Source organism: Eriocheir sinensis, chromosome 32, assembly GCF_024679095.1.
Source record: "Eriocheir sinensis breed Jianghai 21 chromosome 32, ASM2467909v1, whole genome shotgun sequence".
In the NCBI taxonomy this organism is placed as follows: Eukaryota; Metazoa; Arthropoda; class Malacostraca; order Decapoda; family Varunidae; genus Eriocheir; species Eriocheir sinensis.
The window spans coordinates 11235050-11254299 of NC_066540.1; the positions used below are offsets into that span (position 1 = coordinate 11235050).

The window sequence follows — 19250 nt, forward strand, 5'->3', positions numbered from 1 at the left end:
TGAGGTCGTCAGGTCAAAAATGTGTATCTAGGAAAACAAACCAACAGCTGCTATGAGGTCTCAGTCAGGTCAATTCCCCGGGGAAAAGGGTGTGTCTCGGGTAAAAAGGCGCGGTTATTTCTACCCACCAAGACAAAACATAGGCCAATATTAATATACTGAGAAATCACTTATGTAAAGAAGATAATAACTGTGTTCACTAGGTTTGCGCGGAAAGTGGATTATCTAGTGTTTTTGTGTGGACTTAGAAATTAACGTAGCTTGGCGCGCCTGATTCACGTAGTCCTATTATCACAGCACAGTAAAGTATCCTAATAATAGAAGGAGAAGAAAACACAAAGGCAATATAAAAAACACAAAAGCAATATAAAACCGTGTAGCACTGGGTTGGCGTGAAAGAATGTTGAATTTAGTGTAGATGTGGGAAGCTTAATACACTTGTCCTAGGAGTAACTGTGGATCACTATCTAACTAAGTAAATACTAAATCAGAACACTTAGCGGTCTGTAGTAGAAGGCAGGTAATCCTCCTGGTTTTGTAGTCCTCCAGTACAGCAGCAGTTACACAGAAGCACAGAACGCCTCACACCGCGAAAGCAGAGGAAAACAGAGGAAAGAGCGAGTTGGCACCACACAGCAGCGGGGCAAAGTCACGTGTGAACCCAAGGAAGGAAGGAAGGACAATAGATGTTGTGCTGCTGCTGCTGCAACTGCTAATGATGATGATGATGATGATGATGATGATAACCGAGTGGTGGGTCAGTGTGCAGGTGTGGTGAGCCCGTAGACCTATAGGTTGAGTCCCACTGAAACAAGATGATTTTTCAAACCATCACCGAGTGGCGGAAGATTAATGTTTCCCACTTGCTTCAGCGACTTCGGTCAAGAGGTGCACCGGGGGGAACCATTGGCCAAACAAGAGTAATATTCTTATTATATCACGGCAGGCACTATAAATAAAATTCGCTGGGATCGTCGAAGAGACCCCTCAAGAGAGCCAACCGGAGCTACAGGCAGCACCAAAAAAGCAAAAAAATAATAATAATGATAATAATAATAAGAATAATGAAAATAGTAATGATGGGAAAAGAGGAGGAGGAGGAGGAGGAGTTGGAGGGGGAGTAGGAGGAGGAGGAGGAGGAGGAGGAGGAGGAGGAGAAAGAGTAATTTCTTCGTCGCATTGTTGGTGTTCGTTGTCATAGTAATAACAGTTGTAAAAGCAGCGGCAGCAGTAAATGTAGTAGTAGTAATAATAGACGTAGGTGTAGTAGCAGGAGTATAGCAGCAGCAGCAGCAGCAGTATTAGCAATAGCAACAACAAAATTATCAGTAGCAGCAGGATCGCCGCAGCAGTAGCAGTAGCCAGAAGCAGCACTAATAGCCGTAGCAGTAGGGGGTCCAGGAATGTGCTTGAGCGGGCATCCCTCATCCGGTGTTATGGGCCAGCGGAGCCAAAGGGTAACCAACGCCTCGCCGCCATCACTCAGGTCGCTCCGTGGGGCGGCGGCGCGGCGGAGCGGGCGGGGCGGGGGAGGGGGGGGGGAAGGGGAGAGAACTAGTAGGTAGCTCTGTCTGGGTCGTGGCTGTGTGATGCGACGGAATGTCTCGGCCTGTATAGATGGCCCTCCGCTTCTTCCCCTCGTTGTTGTTGTTGTTGTTGTTGTTGTTGTTGTTGGTGGTGGTGGTGGTGGTGGTGGTGGTGCCGTTGGTGATATTCCTTCATTACTTTTCCGTCTTTTTCTTTTTATTCTTGTTCTCCTTGCTCTTCTTGTTCTCACTTTTCTTGATGATGTTCTTGTTTTTGTTCTTGTTCTCCTTGCTCTTCTTGTTCTCATTTTTCTTGATCATGTTCTTCTTGTTTTTGTTCTTGTTCTCCTTGCTCTTCTTGTTCTCATTTTTCTTGATCATGTTCTTCTTGTTTTTCTTCTTGTTCATCTGGTTCTTACTTGTCTTCGTCTTCATCTTAATATTCATCTTTATCTTCATCTTCGTCTTCTTGTTTTACTGCATTTTCTTTTTTTTTTTTCCTTTTGTATTTTCTCCTCTCACCTCAGCTACACCTGCTCTTCCTCCTCTTCCTCCTCCTCCTTCCTCTTTGTCCGCCATTCCTCCTCCTCCTCCTCCTCCTAGCGGATACCTCCAATTAGCCGAGCCAGGTATTAGTTGAGGTCTCTCGTCGCTTCATCTTCGTCGTCATCGTCAGCAGGAAGCTCGGTATCTCTTTTAATAACACACCTGCGCGCGTCTAAGATAACCCGCTCATTACCTGTTATTTATTAGTGACTCGGTAAGCCCCGAAATTACTACCACATCAAGGAAACCGAGACACACACACACACACACACACACACACACACACACACACACACACACACACACACACACACACACACTCTCTCTCTCTCTCTCTTTCTCTCTCTCCTTCCCAGTCCACACACGCAAAAAAACTAAAGGTAAATGTAAGATAAAAAAAGGAGGATAAAAAACGATGAAGGGGATAAATAAAGATTAATTACGTCGAAGAGGATTGATGGAAGAGCAGCCTGAACAAAACGGAGGGTAATGTAAATGTTCAGGTGAGTGACGGAGCAAGCAGGTATAGGTAAGCAGGAGGGTGGGCAGGCAAGTGAATGAGTAGGCTAGGAGGAGATTGAAGATTGAAAGTAAGCAGGTCGGTGGGTGGGCAGGTGAGTGAATGAGTTAGCAAGCAGAGGGACAGGTAGTTTAGAAGGTAGGCAGGTAGGTAGGTGGAAAAGTGGCAGGCAGGTAAAAGATTTGGCAAGCAGATGAACAGGTAGGTTAGCAGGTAGGCAGGTAGGTGGGTGGGCAGGTTAAGTGAATGAGTTAGCAAGCAGAGGGACAGGTAGTTTAGAAGGTAGGCAGGTAGGTAGGTGGGAAAGTTGGCAGGTAAGGTAAATGGGTTGGCAAGCAGATGAACAGGTAGGTTTAGGCAGGTAGGTGGGTAAGCGGGCAGGCAGGTAAGGAGGCAGGCAGGTGTGGGTGGGCTGCATGGTGGGCGCGGCTACTAACAAAGAGAACAGATAAGGCAATCAAGGAGGCGCCGCGTACAACGTTCAAGATAGGGAATAAAACATGAATGGAACGGCGTGCGAGGGACCAAGACGAACAGGCGGTAAAATACGATGACTGATAAACGTGGAGATACACATATAAGACGGACTCAAAGCTAACACGACTCTGCACATGCGCGAATACGAAGACTGGGGGATTTTAACACGTAGCTGAATATCGAAGTATTTAGATAAGAGGAAGAAGAACTGGAGGGTAAGCAGGTAAAAGAAAAAGGAATAAATGAACGACGTCATATCTGGGTACATGCAGAAGAGGAAGGAGAAAAGAGGAAAAAGAAGAGAAAGAAGTGTAGGATAGGGATAAAAAAGGATAAATGAATAAAGAAGAGGAAGGAGAAAAGAGGAAAAAGAAGAGAAAGAAGTGTATGGTAGGGATAAGGAAGGATAAATGAATAAAGAAGAGGAAGGAGAAAAGAGGAAAAAGAAGAGAAAGAAGTGTTGGATAGGGATAAGGAAGGATAAATGAATAAAGAAGAGGAAGGAGAAAAGAGGAAAAAGAAGAGAAAGAAGTGTTGGATAGGGATAAGAAAGGATAAATGAATAACGTCAAATTTGAGAAAGGAAGAGAAAGAAATGTACGGCAGGGATATGAAAGTGTAGATGAATGACGTCAAATTTGAGAAAGGAAGAGAAAGAAATGTACGGCAGGGATATGAAAGTGTAGATGAATAACGTCAAATTTAAGCACGTAATTGGGAGGAGGAAGAAAAAAAAGATGATATGGGGGAGAAAGGAGTAAATAGGACCTATAGATAAAAAAAAGTAGTTTGCATTGCTCTGAAGGTGCCGGTGTGGGGTAGAGATAAGATAGTGTAGATGAATAACGTAAACTTTAAGCACGTAATTGGGAGGAGGAAGGAAAAAAGGATGATAAAGGGGGAGAAAGGAGTAAATAGGACCTGTAGATAAAAAAAAAACAGCAGTATGTATTCCTCTAAAGGTGCCGGTGCAGGGTAGAGATAAGATAGTGTAGATGAATAACGTAAAATTTAAGCACGTAACTGGGAGGAGGAAGAAAAAAAAGAGGATAATATAGAGTCTAGGGGAGAAAGGAGTAAACAAGACCTATAGATACACACACAAAAATAAGTATGCATTCCTCTGAAGGTGCCGGTTCATGCATCAGTACAAACATATGGTACTCACAGACAGACAGACAGACAGACAGATGCGAGCACTTGAAGCGGTGGACAGCTGGGCGAGTCTCTGTAGGGAAAGAAAATAAAGATTCAGATAAGCGAATATGGAAAAAACAATTATCAGTCCATGGAAGAAGACACGAGGAAGTAAGCGATAGAGAGGAAATTATAGATAGACAGATGAATGGATAGAGATAAATGTATAGATAACAGAAGCGAAGAACAATAAGCAAGGCAGACAGATAAATAGATTGATAGATAGAAATAGACATACAAAGAGAGAAAAACAAAGAGCAATACAAAAAACAGGAGCGACAAGAAAAAGATGACAATGACGAAGAAAGGAAGAAGAAGGGAAACGAAAAAAGATGTTGCATGCACTAAAAAAAATATATGACTACAAATAAATTAGTGAAAACAAAACAAAATACAAAAAAGAAAACCCTTGTTCTTTTTCCTCGACCCCAACAACAACAACAACAACAACAACAACAAAATGGAATGACAAAACAAGGAAGAGGAAAAGAGAAACGAAAAAAAATGTTGAATGCACTAAAAAAATATATATATGGCTACAAATAAATGAGTGAAAACAAAACAAAAATACAAAATAGACAACCTTTATTCTTCTTTATCGCCCCAAACAAAAAATAACCAGAAAATACTCCCAAGTACATCAATTAAATTAGGAGAAGGAAGGAAGGAGGAGGAGTCGCAACACAAACCATAAACAGCTCTGAACCCAATGAATGACAAACAACTCAACAACACAACGGTTTCAAGTAAAAAAGGAAAAAAAACGAAAAAAAAACCCGATTAAATTACGCCTCCAATCTGCCTCGACAAATATCATAACACGAAAAACAACAATCAACACAACGGCTTCGTGTAAGAAAACAAAACAAAAAAATAAAATAAAAACAATTCAACACAAGGATTTCGAGTATTCCAGGAGAGGGATCAGATAACGTTTCCATTTTGCCTTAACAAAATTTTGGTATGACAACAAGGAAAAGACAATATTGACACCGGCCGATAAACAATGCCGGAAAAAAAGAATAGTATTAGTTAAGAATAAAAAAATAAAAAAAATAGAATCGGATAAGAGGAGAACATGAGACTTATTTCACACTCAAGAGCCGGATGTTGTTCCTTTTCTTCTTTTTTTTTTTGGCTTATAATTTTATGTTTGTGCGTCCGTTTGTTGAGTGGTTCCAATTTACTGTTACACGACACGCCATTACGCGGATGACAAATTGCTGTCCTCGGTGCTAATTGGGAGAGAGAGAGAGAGAGAGAGAGAGAGAGAGAGAGAGAGAGAGAGAGAGAGAGAGAGAGAGAGAGAGAGAGAGAGAGAGAGAGAGAGAGAGAGAGAGAGAGAGAGAGAGAGAGAGAGAGAGAGAGAGAGAGAGAGAGAGAGAGAGAGAGAGAGAGAGAGAGAGAGAGAGAGAGAGAGAGAGAGAGAGAGAGAGAGAATCATAACTATGTTCGACAACTGTTATACATCGCTTTTTTTCTCTCTCACTCTTCGTTAGATAAAAAGCAATTTAGGCAATCAAGTAATGCCTCACGATAGCTTGTTTCCTCATTTTAGCTCCTCCATCTCCTGCTCCTATTACTCCACATCCTTCTGTATCTTCTTCCACTCCTCCTCCTCCTCTTTCTTTTTCTACCATTTATCTTCTTTTAACTATTTCATCTATTCTCCTACACACTTCCTGTTATGTATGTCTACTAATCCGTAATTCGTTTTGTTTTCTTCCCCTCACCATTTCATTAATCATCTACTCCTCCTTTCTACTTCTGCATTTTTCTTCATCCTGCCTTTCTATACCCTGGTTTCCTCCTCATTCTTTTCTCGTATATACTCCTTCTCTTCGCATATAGTCTGCCTTCATAATACTCATGCATACTATCCCTTTCTTCACCTCTTCCTCCGCTCCCTCCCTTCAAGTACCACCAACCGCCGCCGCCGCCGCCATCTTCCTCCTTCAGTACAGCACACAACACAATACGCACGCCACAGTCTCATCTCCGGCCCGCGTTCTGCCTTGCCCCGTCACTCCAACGTCAGATCAGGCCAAGATTCCGCCTCAGCCTCCGCCTCGCGCTGACCCGCCGCTCCCGAAGACTGTCTCCTCTCCGTCTGCCTCCAATCCCGAGCCTGTCAAAACTCTACTGACGGGGGAAGGTCACGGCAGGATCGCACACACTTAAACACACACACACACACACACACACACACACACACACACACACACACACACACACACACACACACACACACATTCACGTAACATTTCCTTGCTCTCTATCTCTCTATCTACCTCTTATTCCATACCTACACTTATCAAGGCCATGACGTGCAGGAGGACGAGAATGGAGAGGTAAAGGGGGAGGAGGAGGAGGGAAGGGCCAAAGTTTGTTAGAAGTAAACTCAGCCACGTAAGCTGCGAGTTGCGTCGATGCTCATCTCCGCATCTTGGGCCCTTGAGCCTGCGGTGAATGAGAATCCACGACCCCGGGACACAGAGCAAGTGTGACATCCGGGTTACCACACTTAACTTCCCCAGGCTCTCCCAGGTACCATTTATTGACCATCCCGAATTGGAGGAAAACTGCTGGGTTGACTGTGCGCAGAGACTACCCAGGCCGGGATCGCATTGGGGTCCGCGGATTCGTAACTATGCGTGCTAATCAAGGTTAGGGTTTAAATTCATTGCTGCTAACCACAACACCACGGAGGCGCTGTTATGCTCTTCTGAATGAAGATTCATTCGGTTAAAAATCACTGTGGCAAAAATATATATTTGATTCAATTCTGATGTCAATCAATTAAACAGTAATTCAGTAAAGAATACGTGATGGTAAGACTTCGATTGATATAAGTGTGGTGAAACAAATTTTCTTCAAAAGTAGTTTGGCTGTGGGAAATTATATGAAAACAAACTTTGTATGGATCTGTATGCTAAATATTCTTTCTGAGGATTTCCTCCGTTCTCTTCTATTAATTCCTTGTCTGCCTAAAGTACTAAACAATCTTTTCGTTACATTTTTTTCCAAATTTAGTAATATATTTTTCGTTTAGCAAATTTCTAGTAACTGTTGTCGTAGGGATGGCTCAGGCGTCTAAGGTCTGGTGTGACATGTGTGTATATACGCACCACGCGGCTGACTTAAGTACGGTTCACTTGAAGACAACTCAGCCGCTACAGATCGAAATCTTTTTTGCCTTTCTCATTACGTTCCATTATGCTTAACTTTATTTATATTTTACTTCTGTTGATGTGGTACTATTGATCTTGTTGCTATTGTTTTATTAATATTATTATTATTGTTATTATCATATTATTATTATTATTATTATTATTATTATTATTATTATTATTATTATTATTATTATTATTATTATTATTATTATTATTATTATTATTATTATTATTATAAAAGTAGTAGCAGTAGTTGTAGTATATATACCAAATAACAGAACCTTATGCGAAACCATTTTCCTGATATATAAGTTCGTAAAAGTCGTTTGTAAGCCCAAAAGGAAAAGTGATAATTTCCGCGGTTTTCATGGAAGCAATGATCGTCTTTTATTCAAGTTTGGCTTTGCGCTATAAACTTTTTTTCCTCCCGCGGTGATGGAGAGCACGACAAGCCGCGCATCAGAGTTACTTCCCTTTGAAATCACATCCTGGCGCGTATAAAGTATAAACACAAGTACTTTTTGCTAAGGGCGGTTTTCCCTTCACTACCACACCTTTAATCCTGCTCCTCCTTCTTCTCTTCTTGTTTTAACATCACCTTTTCTTCATCTTTCTCTTCCTCCTTCATCTCCTCCTCACTCTTCTCTTCTTGTTCCATCGTCTCCTCCTCCTCCTTCTCCTTCATCTCCTTCTCATTCTGTTCTTCTTGTTCTATCATCTCCTCCTCCTCCTTCTCACTTTCCTCCTCCTCCTCCTCCTTCTCCTCCTCCTCCTCCTCATTCTTCTCTTCTTGTTCTACCATCACCTTTTCCTCCTCCTCCTCCTCCTCCTACCCCTTCCTCCTCCTTCTCCCGCACACCAGCAGGGCAGGAGAGGCGGTATGGCAGACGCAGCGGCGGCGGGCGGCAAGATGGGTCCAATAAGTCCACAGTGGCCTGGCCCGCTGCCGCCCACTTAACCTGAGGATGAGAATTAGGTGAGGCCCGCACCGCCCCGGCCCATCAGACGGCCTTGTATCGCCGTGAAGGTAGTTATTTGGCCGCCAATAACAGAGTGGAGGTGTGAGGCTGCGCGCTGCTCTGTCATTTGCCCCTGCACGCACGGACGATACATCAGCCGCAAATCACCACGCGGCGGGGCTGCTGAGGCCGGCGCTGTAAATTGTTCCTCGCGGGATAAATCATTCACTTGTTTGCTCCCATTACTTACTCGCCGCCACATCGCCCGCCCACCCACCCCACTTTACCTGCCCACCCACCTACCCACTCGCCTCACCCGCCTCGCTGCACATCCGCCTATACCACCACCACCACCACCACCGTATCTATAGCCTTCTTTTTTCTTCCTCTTTCTCGCCCCTCACGTTCTGGCTCTTTCGTTCCTCACACACTTCCTGCAGCCCACCTAACGGAGTCCTGTCTTAGATTTCTTTTTTTCTCTCCCCCTCTAGCCTTCAACCTCCCTTTTCCTTCCCTCCCTCCCTTTTCCTTCCATCCCTCCCTTTTCCTTCCATCCCTCCCTTTTCCTTCCATCCCTCCCTCTTCCTTCTCTCCCTCCCTTTTCCTTCCATCCCTCCCTTTTTTTTCTCTCCCCTTCTAGCCTTCAGCCTCCATTTCCCTTCCATCCCTCCCTTTCCATTCCATCCCTCCTTTTTCCTTCCATCCCTCCCTCTTCCTTCAATCCCTCCATTTTCCTTCCATTCCTTCCTTTTTTTTCTTTCCCCCTCTAGCCTTCAACCTCCCTTTTCCTTCCATCCCTCCCTTTTCCTTCCCTTCCTCCCTTTTCCTTCCATCTCTCCTTCTCCACTCCAGTCCCAACTCTTCTTGTTCTCCCGTACCCTTTCTTGCTGAGCCACGCGCCTTCTTTCCTTCTCTTTGCCTCCTTCCTTCCTCTCCCTCTCTCCTCCTCTCTTGATTCCTCCTTTACTCCTCTCTTTCTAGTCGGTTCTTTCCTCACATTCCGTTCTAACCCCCAAAGCCCTGCGCTCTCTCCCTCACCTCTTTCTCCTCTCCCTCTCTTTTCTTCCCTCCACCGTTGAATCATGACTTTTTTTTTCCTCTCACTCATCCCCGCCGTCTCATCCCCCCTCGAGCAGCTGCATGACGCGCGCTGGACGCCTCTGATCATATATTAACAAAAGAAGTTAGTGGTAAAAGCAGGTGGGCCAACGAGGCAGGGAAGGGTTGAAGGCGGGGAGGGGAGGGGAGAGGGGGAGGGATGGAACTGGTTAAGAATCCAAACTATCCTGGTCAGCGATAAAATTAGAGAAGAGAAAAGTAACATGTGATGAGTGAAGGAAGTGATTGGTTGGAAGGGAGTCATCCGGTGAGTCTGAGATGGGTAAGGACCGTATTTTAAAACATTTCGGCGCCCAAGTTCACCTATTTGACAAGGCTTTCCTAAGAGTTTGGGGGCATTTCCAGGAGTAGTTTTATGACCCTGGTGGTAGATTGACCCTTCCTCTGTACAATGAACCAAAAGAAACACTCATTAGAACCCGATTGATGCCCTCTTTGACCTTTATAAATAGTTGATGTGAGAAGCGAAGGTGTCTTAAATACCGGCCTAAGAATCAAGTCCCTCAATCTCAGTCTCAGCATTGAAATAGAGAGAGGGAAAGTATAACATGTGATGCCCGAAGGAAGTGTCCGTTGGTTAGGAGTCAGCCAGTCAGATAGTCAGTTAGGGGTTAGTATTTTTTTTATAATAATGGAGGAAGCTTAGCCCGTCCGCTGCGATTGGCACGGATTTGGCCTTCCTTAGTAGCCTGGTAACATACAGTCCCAGGTCTTTCTCTGCCTCTGTGGTGGATAGTGGAGTGTTTCCCATGTGGTATTGGTGTGCTGGATATCCCCTCCCATGGTGCAGGACTTTACATTTTTCTTCAGCCACTTTTTGCTCCATTCCAGTCGCTTGGTGAGGTCTGACTGTAGGAAATCCGCAGTCAAGGGGTTAAGGGAAAAAAAAAAGAAGAAAAAAAGCCCGTTAACCGCTGCTCCTGTGGCCAAAAGAGATGGTCAAATTTGGATGGAAGTGTCTTGATACAGCGCCTGCAAGAGTACAAATCGTAGGCAGGAGGAAATACAGACAAAGGGGAAAGATGGCTGTTAAGATTTACAGGACATGCTGGTATATATCGTCTGTCTCAGTACCACAAACAATCAAATATAAAACAACAACAACAACGGACAGAGCGTAACCCAATGCGTGTATCCACCGCAAGAATTTATGGCTGGGGTGCGACTCATGGCGTTAATAGCGTCTCCTTAAAGTATTACGAAAGAGGAAATAAAGATACAATGTAAATAGAATAAAACATATAAATGAATCAACAGGAATTTTTTTTGTGTGTGTGTGAGAAGAGGGCGGGGGGGGGGGGGAGGGGAGGGGATGGGGGAAGGAAACAGACACGTCCCTTTCAGCATTACCAGATGAGGAAAAAAAGGTAGTAGGTCTAAGAAAACCACTTATAAACCCAAAGCAAGCACACACACACACACACACACACACACACACACACACACACACACACACACACACACACACACACACACACACACACACACACACACACACACACACACCACGGAACACGCACAGGGACTAGGAGCCGGGTGTTGTGTTGTTCATACGAGGAAAACTTAAAGGGAAAAAGCGCGAGAAGAGAAGACGCCGCACATTAACTTCAGTCACCGCATTTTACGCGTGATTACCAAGCGCCGCATTGTCCTCGCCGAGCCTTGGAGGGCATTGCAGGACGAGGCGACGCTGCCCTTCCCCGTCCACCTCCACCCACGTGCCTCAATGAATGTCTATAAAGAGACGATAAACGCATAAGAAAGAGTTACATATGAGGGTCCTGCTGAGCGTGTGTTTCCTTGAGTCTGCCTTCAATATACACTCCTTAGTTTGTCTCAGCCACCAAGCCGCCTCCTCTTTTTTGCCGATCTTCATTCTTTTCTTGTTTCTTTTTCTCCTTTTCCTCTTCCTCGTCCTCCTTGTCCTCCACTTCCTCCTCCTCCTCCTCCTCGTCTCTCCCATATCAAAACTATACCATTTACTCTTTCTATTCCTCCTCCTCCTCCTCCTCTTCTTTGTTGTACTCCTCCTCCTCGTCTCTCCCATATCAAAACTATGCCTCCTCCTCCTCCTCCTCCTCCTCCTTCCTCGTTGTCTTTAATAACTATTCATCCTCATCCACCTCTTCCTCCCTCCCTCATGCTTTCTATTCCTCCTCTCTCTCCTCCTTCCTCTCCTCCTCCTTATGTTCATTCCCTTAATATCTATCCCATGTCCTTCCTCCTCCTCTACCTCCTCCACTTTTCTCCTCCCTCCCTTTCCTCCACTACCACCTCCTCCTCCTCCACTTTTCTCTTCCCTCCTCCTTTACATCCACCACCACCACCTCCTCCTCCTCCTCCTCCTCCACCCGCTCTCCCTCGCAGCGTCCACAAAACCCAGCGCGTCGTTAGCAGCCTCCTTTAACGAGCACTTAACAGCGACGTCTTACATAAATTGGGTGATTTACGTGTACTCGAGTCCGCACGGGGAGTGAGGGCGCTTACCTGGCGGCGGCGGAGGCGGAGGAGGAGGAGGAGGAGGAGGAGGAGGAGGTGGAGAAGGAGGAGGAGGTGGAGAAGGAAGAGGAAAAGGAGGAGGAGGAGGAGAAGGAGGCAGAGGAGAAGAAGGAGGAGGAGGAGGAGGAGGAGGAGGAGGAGGAGGAGGAAGAGGAAGAGGAAGGATGGGGGGGAGGGGCAGGTATGTGGGATGTGTCTTTATTGTTGTTGACGAGAGCAAGAGGAACAAAGAAAGAGAAAAGGAGAGAGAGAGAGAGAGAGAGAGAGAGAGAGAGAGAGAGAGAGAGAGAGAGAGAGAGAGAGAGTGTGTCAGGTGAATCTTTACGTTAATCACACTTCAGGTACATCATTAATCACCTGCCACAAGTCTCTCTCTCCTCATAACACTTTTAATTAACCTGCAGAACACCTATACGGAGGATCACCAACAAAAGAACGTACTAAAACCATAACATATCCATGCACAAAATATCGTTCTCCCTCTTCCCTTACCTACTTACGTATTTATCATCGTAACTCCTGGTCAGCGTAACACAATCTTGGTAGGAACCGTCAGGGAGTCTTGTAAATGTATCCTGTTCGTCCTCAATGAATAAGCGGGAAAGTATTTAAACACTATCGCCACCCTCTCCTTTTTGTATTATCGAAGCTCCTGCTGGCAAACATAACAACCATGGTAAGAACTGTCATGGAGTATTGGAAATGTACCCAGTTCGTCCCCAGTGAGTAAGCGAGAACATATTTAAAAACAGCCGCCAAGCACCTTTATACTTTAAGCACAAGATCACAGCCCACCGACCACTCAATTCAAGACCAGCGAAAAAGCGAGAACGCAAACACGTCAACGCAGACTCCGGACCACCACCACTTCTTTTGACTACTAATATCACTTCGCTATGCACCGACACTGAGACACACACGCTTTAATGTATACACTCTCGATGCTTTTTTTATCCTCGTCAAGCTTACGGGGGAAATTTTTTACATGTATTTTCTCGACTTCTCAAAATCCTTCATAAGTTGGAGTTTTCTTTCCTCGCTGCACGCTCCCAATGTAAGATAAGGTTGACGTCTTGTCGTTAAGGATCAGCGCGCGTATTAACGTGATAAGAAGAAATCCTTAGAGAGTCTGTCGCTAAGTCCGGACTGATCTTCCGTCGGCGATATCAAGAACGTGAGCGAGTGATCCAGCGTGTGCTTGAGGCGCTTCACGTCGGTTCATTAATACAGGCAAGCGCGGCGAGGTCACGATGATTCTATGCGCTGAGGACGGTGCGAAAACATGAACGGAAGAAAAGAGAAATGCGTGTGTCCATGGATGGAGAGGAGGACGCACATACATGGGGAGGCGGTGGCTGAATGGATATCGTGACGGCGCCGCGTTCAGGACGATGGGAGTTCAATCCCGGCCCGGTGCCACCAAGCTGGGATTTTTCAGCCGCCGCCGAGTGGCTTAAAACTACCCACATGCTGTCCAGAAGACCACCTATCAACCCGGACTCTAGATTCTAGGATTAAAGATGAGCTCCGGGAGGGCAGCATGAGCCAATGCAAGATGGCGCCACTATAAACACTCGCCTGCGCCAGAACGGGCTGGGTCGACCATCAGGCCCCACCGGGAAGAAGCCTTGGGCCGACCATCAGGATCCACCGGGAAGAAGCCTACCGGCGCAATGCCACGACGTAAAAAAAAAAAAAAAAAAAAAATACTCACACATACACGAAAATATGAACGGAGGAACAAAGAAATGCGTATGTTCATGTAAGGATAGGAAGACGCACATCAATACACAAATTATACATCAAAAGCTATACAAAAATATAAACATAGGAATAGGGGAATGTGTGTTCATGAAAGGATAGGACACACATATTCACACATACACACAAAAAAATATATGTGTCAGTACCTATACAAATACATAGAAAATATTAATAAAATAGAAATATAAAGAGAGAAGATCCGTGAAAATTTGCACGTTTGAAAATTAAATGACGAGATGTTGTGTTAATAAATTATACGATACAATGGCGCGTGACTCAGTGCTGTAACCAAGATAGAAAGAAGGTAACGATATATAGTAGGTAAGACACACACACACACACACACACACACACACGTATAAACTCACATCAACAGGCATCTTAAATTCTACATCTTATCCTGCCAAATGGACCACAGTTTTTTTTCTTCTTGCATTGTGTCTCAACGCCCTTCCCTCCCTCCCCTCTCCCCCCCCCACACCCACACACCCACATGTCAACTGGTATACGTTTTGGGTGCCATAGATGTATTTATGTAATTTTATTTATTTTGATGTTCTGTGTTGCTGACGGAGAGCAAAGCCACACTATTTTATTCTGGTTTCCTTTATACATATTTCTATTCATTTAGTTTGCGGTAAGTAATAAATGAATGGCTGAATATTTGCTAATCTTCTCTCTCTCTCTCTCTCTCTCTCTCTCTCTCTCTCTCTCTCTCTCTCTCTCTCTCTCTCTCTCTCTCTCTCTCTCTCTCTCTCTCTCTCTCTCTCTCTCTCTCTCTCTCTCTCTCTCTCTCTCTCTCTCTCTCTCTCTCTCTCTCTCTCTCTCTCTCTCTCTCACTCTCTTTCCTCCTATAAACCTATCAGCCACTCATTCCCTTACCCTCTTCAACTCGTAAGAGCCTCATCCCTTCAACCCTTTAATTATATAACCCTTTACAAGTTCGATAAATCCCAGAAGACCTCAATACTCTTCATCCCACAGAACCTTTACTACTACAAGTCCACAATCCTTCCTTCCCTCAGCTCCATCTCTTTCAACTCAGCCACTAGAAGAATACTCTCATCCCCTCACCCCCTCAGCCTTCAATTAACTTTCTCCGCAGCGTCTTTGAGTGTGCAAATGCTATGTGTGAGTCCGTTGCGTAAAGAGCGGAGTCTGTGCTGTTCATGTGGCAACGCTGGGGTGAAGTTGTAAAAAAAAAAATAAGGGTGAATGGCGTGTGTGTGTGTGTGTGTGTGTGTGTGTGTGTGTGTGTGTGTGTGGTAAAGGGCTATGCCAGTGTTTATCGTGGGGTACGCAGGCGCACACACACACATACACGCACACACACATACACGCGCACACACAAAAAAATCGCTCACAGACACGCAAATAATGACAGTAATCGACCGAGTTGGAACCGTCATCACCTTCATGCATTTGTAATCGATCTACGCACACACACACACACACACACACACACACACACACACACACACACACACACACACACACGAATCAGCAACACCAAGACTTTCTCGAGAGTATGAATAAATATTTACACTACTTAGAACTGCGAGGGTGCCGATAACCTTCCTCTACGTGTGTGTGTGTGTGTGTGTGTGTGTGTGTGTGTGTGTGTCTGTGGGGTGGGAAACTGCCGTGCAAATTCGCTTATCGTGGTTTTCGCTGATTCATGGCTGCGTGGCGTGGCTGTTCGGCGTATTCCTCGTCATATAACCTTTGATGGCTAATTCAGAAGCTTGCTAGTCCGAGAAAAATGGTGGTAATGGCTGGCTGGGATTGGCTGGCTGACTGGCTGACTGGCTGACTGGTTGGTGGGACTCGGTGAATGTTCGTGATGATGGCGGTGGTGATGGTGGTGGTGGTGGAGGTGGAAGGTATGTGTGTGCGTATATGTGAAGGTGAAGTTGTGAGGGGAGCGGTGGAGGAGAATATACTATGAGAGTAGTGAGGAAAAAGTGGTACCTGGGAATGGTGGAGGTGATTAGGGTGATGGGGTGTGTATGTATGGGTGTATATGCTGGTGAAGGTTGTGAGAGACGATATTTGAGGAGGTATACATTATGATTAGTGGTTAATATATGAAGCTCTGAAGGGAGGATAAGAATACGAATTTTTTTTACAACAAAGGAGACAGCTCAAGGGCATAAAAAAAGGAAACAATAATAAAAAAAAAGCCTGCTACTCGCTGCCTCTAAAAAAAAAAAAATCAAGAGGTGTCCGAAAGAGAGATCAATTTCGGGAGATTAAGTATGTTGGGAAGAGGTGGGGCTGCAAGAAATAAACACAAAGGTTAGTGAAGGATAAGGATAGAAGGTGACCGAGGTTTACTGAGAGGGAATAGGAAGAGGAAAAGGATGGGTTGTGCAGAGAAAGAGCCTGTAAGAAAGACGAGGGAGGATAGATGATGGAAAATACAGCGAAGAGGTAGAAAAGATGAAGCCTGTTGGGATGTTGCTGAAGAATGAACTTTTATGAGAAGAACAGGAATAAGAAAAGGAGATGGAGTGTGGATAGAAGAGACATGGACGAGAGATTAGATACTGCAGATAAAAATAAAATAAGGAAGAGAGAAAAATATATAGAGAAAGAGAGAGAGAGAGAGAGGCAATCCTAAAACTGAGAATAACAATAGAGGAAAAAAAGGAGAAAAAAGCAGGAAGAAAATAAAATAAGGAGGAGAGAAAAATATATAGAGAAAGAGAAAGACGCAATCCTAAAACTGAGAATAACAATAGAGGAAAAAAAAGAAAAAAAAGAAGGAAGAAATAAAAGCAGACAAAAATAGTACCGAGAGCCACACATCAAACTCAACCACAATAATGCATTTCCAGGAACAAAGAAAAAGCAAAAAAAAAGCAAAAAAAAAAAAAAAAAAAAAAAAAAGATAGCGTTCGTTCTCTTCGTGGGAATTCGTCGCTGAAACTGATGGATTAAAAAAAAAGAAAAAAAAAAAAGAAATATACCACAGAGCTTCGGTTCGGCAAAATTTCCTTTTCTCTCTCTCTCTCTCTCTCTCTCTCTCTCTCTCTCTCTCTCTCTCTCTCTCTCTCTCTCTCTCTCTCTCTCTCTCTCTCTCTCTCTCTCTCTCTCTCTCTCTCTCTCTCTCTCTCTCTCTCGTGACATAAACCTTTGAAAACGTTCCGCTACACACACACACACACACACACACACACACACACACACACAGTTACGCAGCGCTCCATGGCCGTGTCTCGCGTTACAGTTCCCGGATGTCGGCGATGAAAAAATTGGTGAGCGTAATTTCCTAAACACAAGTCGGGCGTATTAGGTGAAATCCAGCCTGTGTTTTACTCCCCCTCAATCAGAGGCGTGGGGGGGCGACCCGTCATTGGCTGGAACTCACGCCGCAAACGACCAATGGTAGACGCCAGACACCACCGCCCTCCTCCACTTCCTGTCAGGCTGTCGGTTGCGGTCGCCTTCCGTCCTTCCTCCTCTCTTCCTCCTTCCTACTTCCCTTCTTAGTAACTCTTTCAGCCTTCCTTCTCTCTCTCTCTCCCTTGCGTAGCTATCGAATCCTTCCTCTTCCTTCCAACTCTCTTCCTACTTCCTTCTCTTTCTTTGTATCTCCCTTTCAGCCTTCCTTCTCTCCCTCCCTTGTGCAGCTATTCCATACTTCTTCTTCCTTCCTCCTCTCTTCCTCCTTCCTTCTTCCTTCCTTTTCTTTGTATCTCCCTTTCAGCCTTCCTTCTCTCCTTTCTTTGCCTAGCTCGTCCTTCCTTCGCCTTTTCCTTTCTTTAGCCATTAATCACTCGCCCTTCTTCCATCTCTCTTCCTTCTCCCTTCCTTCCCTTCTCGGCACCTCTCTTCCATCCTCCTTCTCTCCTTCCATCCTCTACCTTCTTCGTTCAACCTCTTTACCTCCTTCCCTCTCTTTCTTAGTGCCTCCCTTCAACTCTTCCTTCTTTCCCTCCCATGCGTTTAACTCCTGTTTCCTTCACCCATTAGTCAGTCGCTGTTCTTCCTTCTCTTCCTTCCTTTTCTCAGTACTTCCTTCCATCCTCCTTCCCTCCCTCCCTTGCGTAGTTCTTATTTCCTTCATCCTCTTCCTTTCTTCTTCCATTAGTCAGTCACAGTCTCTCCATTTCTTCGTCCTCCCTTCCCTTACTCAGCACCTCCCTTCCATTCTCATTCTCTCTCTCCCTTTCTTCACCTCCTTCCTTCCTCTTTCCCTTCCTTCCTTCTATCTTTCTTCTTCCTTCTTTCCCTTTCTCAGTTCTTCCCATCCTCATCCTCTCCCTCCTTTACGTATCTTTTCCTTCTTTCATTCTCTTCCTTCCACTTCCACTTCTCTTCCTCTTTTCTTCCCCCTCTATCTACTTCCCTTCCTTTACTCTTCCATTCTCATTCCCTCCCTCCCAAGTGTTGTTCTTCCTTCCTTTACTCTTTCCTTTCTCCCTCCCTCCTTTATCCCTTCCCTGTGGCGCTCTTTCTCATCCCTCCGTCCTTACTTCTTTCCTATCCATTTCTTCCTTTTTTTCCCTTCCTCCGTAGCGCGAAGTCTATTCTCGCCCATTCCTCACGGCGTCATTTATTCCTCCCTGTAGTGCCTTTTCTCTCCTTGCCTTCCTTTCTTCCATCACTGTTTGTCTCCTCCTTAAGCATATCATCCACCATGACTATTCCACATCCTACATATCTCTGTATTCTGCGCTCCCTCAGTCGACACCTTTCACCTCTTTTTGCCCTTCCTCCATTCCTAACCCAAAACCGTCACTCTATGTTCTGTCCTCCTTATAATAAAACTACAGGGTGGAGGAGTAGGAGGAGGAGGAGGGAGAGGAGGAGGAGGAGCTCACGAAAGACATGCGTGATAAGCTTCTAATAATGTGGGCTTAACAGTGGCCGCTTAAAAGACCTCCTCACATGCATATTACTAGTCTTCAAAAATGTTCTTGGGTGGGGTACTTGTTTCCATATCGCAGGAAGACTAACAAAGCGGACGGAAATGCGATTATATGTCTTAGCGCAGCCGTTCTTACACTGAATCTTTACCTCCTCCCTTCAACTCTTCCTTCTTTCCCTCCCATGCGTAAAACTCCTCTTTCCTTCACCTATTTGTCAGTCGCTCTTCTTCCATTTCTTCCTTCTTCCTTCCTTTTATCAGTACTTCCCTTCCATCCTCCTTCCCTCCCTCCCTTGCGTAGCTCTTCTTTCCTTCATCCTCTTCCTTCCTTCTTCCATCAGTCAGTCACACTCCCTCCATTTCCTCCTCTTCCCTTCCCTTACTCAATGCAGGTCTTTAGGGTTGGTATTTTCAGACGCCTTTGCCTCTCACATTCACTATTTCCAAAGGTCAAAAAGAAGATTAATGCGGTTTTCAAGAGTGTTCCTTTTCACGTTCACGGTAGAGAAACTTTGTCAAACTACCGAATGCATTGTCAAAAGTCTGCGCCTTGTCACTGAAATGTTTAAGAATATGGTCCTTAACTTCTCTCAC

At 44.9% G+C, this 19250-nt stretch overlaps 1 protein-coding gene and 1 long non-coding RNA gene across 3 annotated transcripts in view; one reads left to right on the forward strand and one right to left on the reverse strand.

Moving 5' to 3' along the window:
* The window catches only part of LOC127006137 (T-box protein H15-like), an 80085-nt gene that overhangs the window by 56555 nt on the left and 4280 nt on the right, over nucleotides 1–19250 (forward strand). The window lies entirely within an intron of this gene.
* Nucleotides 4061–19250, reverse strand: part of LOC127006138 (uncharacterized) — a 79638-nt gene continuing 64448 nt past the window's right edge. Inside the window, exon 3 of the long non-coding RNA XR_007759097.1 lies at nucleotides 4061–4297. This is a non-coding gene — a long non-coding RNA (uncharacterized LOC127006138). The remainder of the gene's footprint in view (nucleotides 4298–19250) is intronic.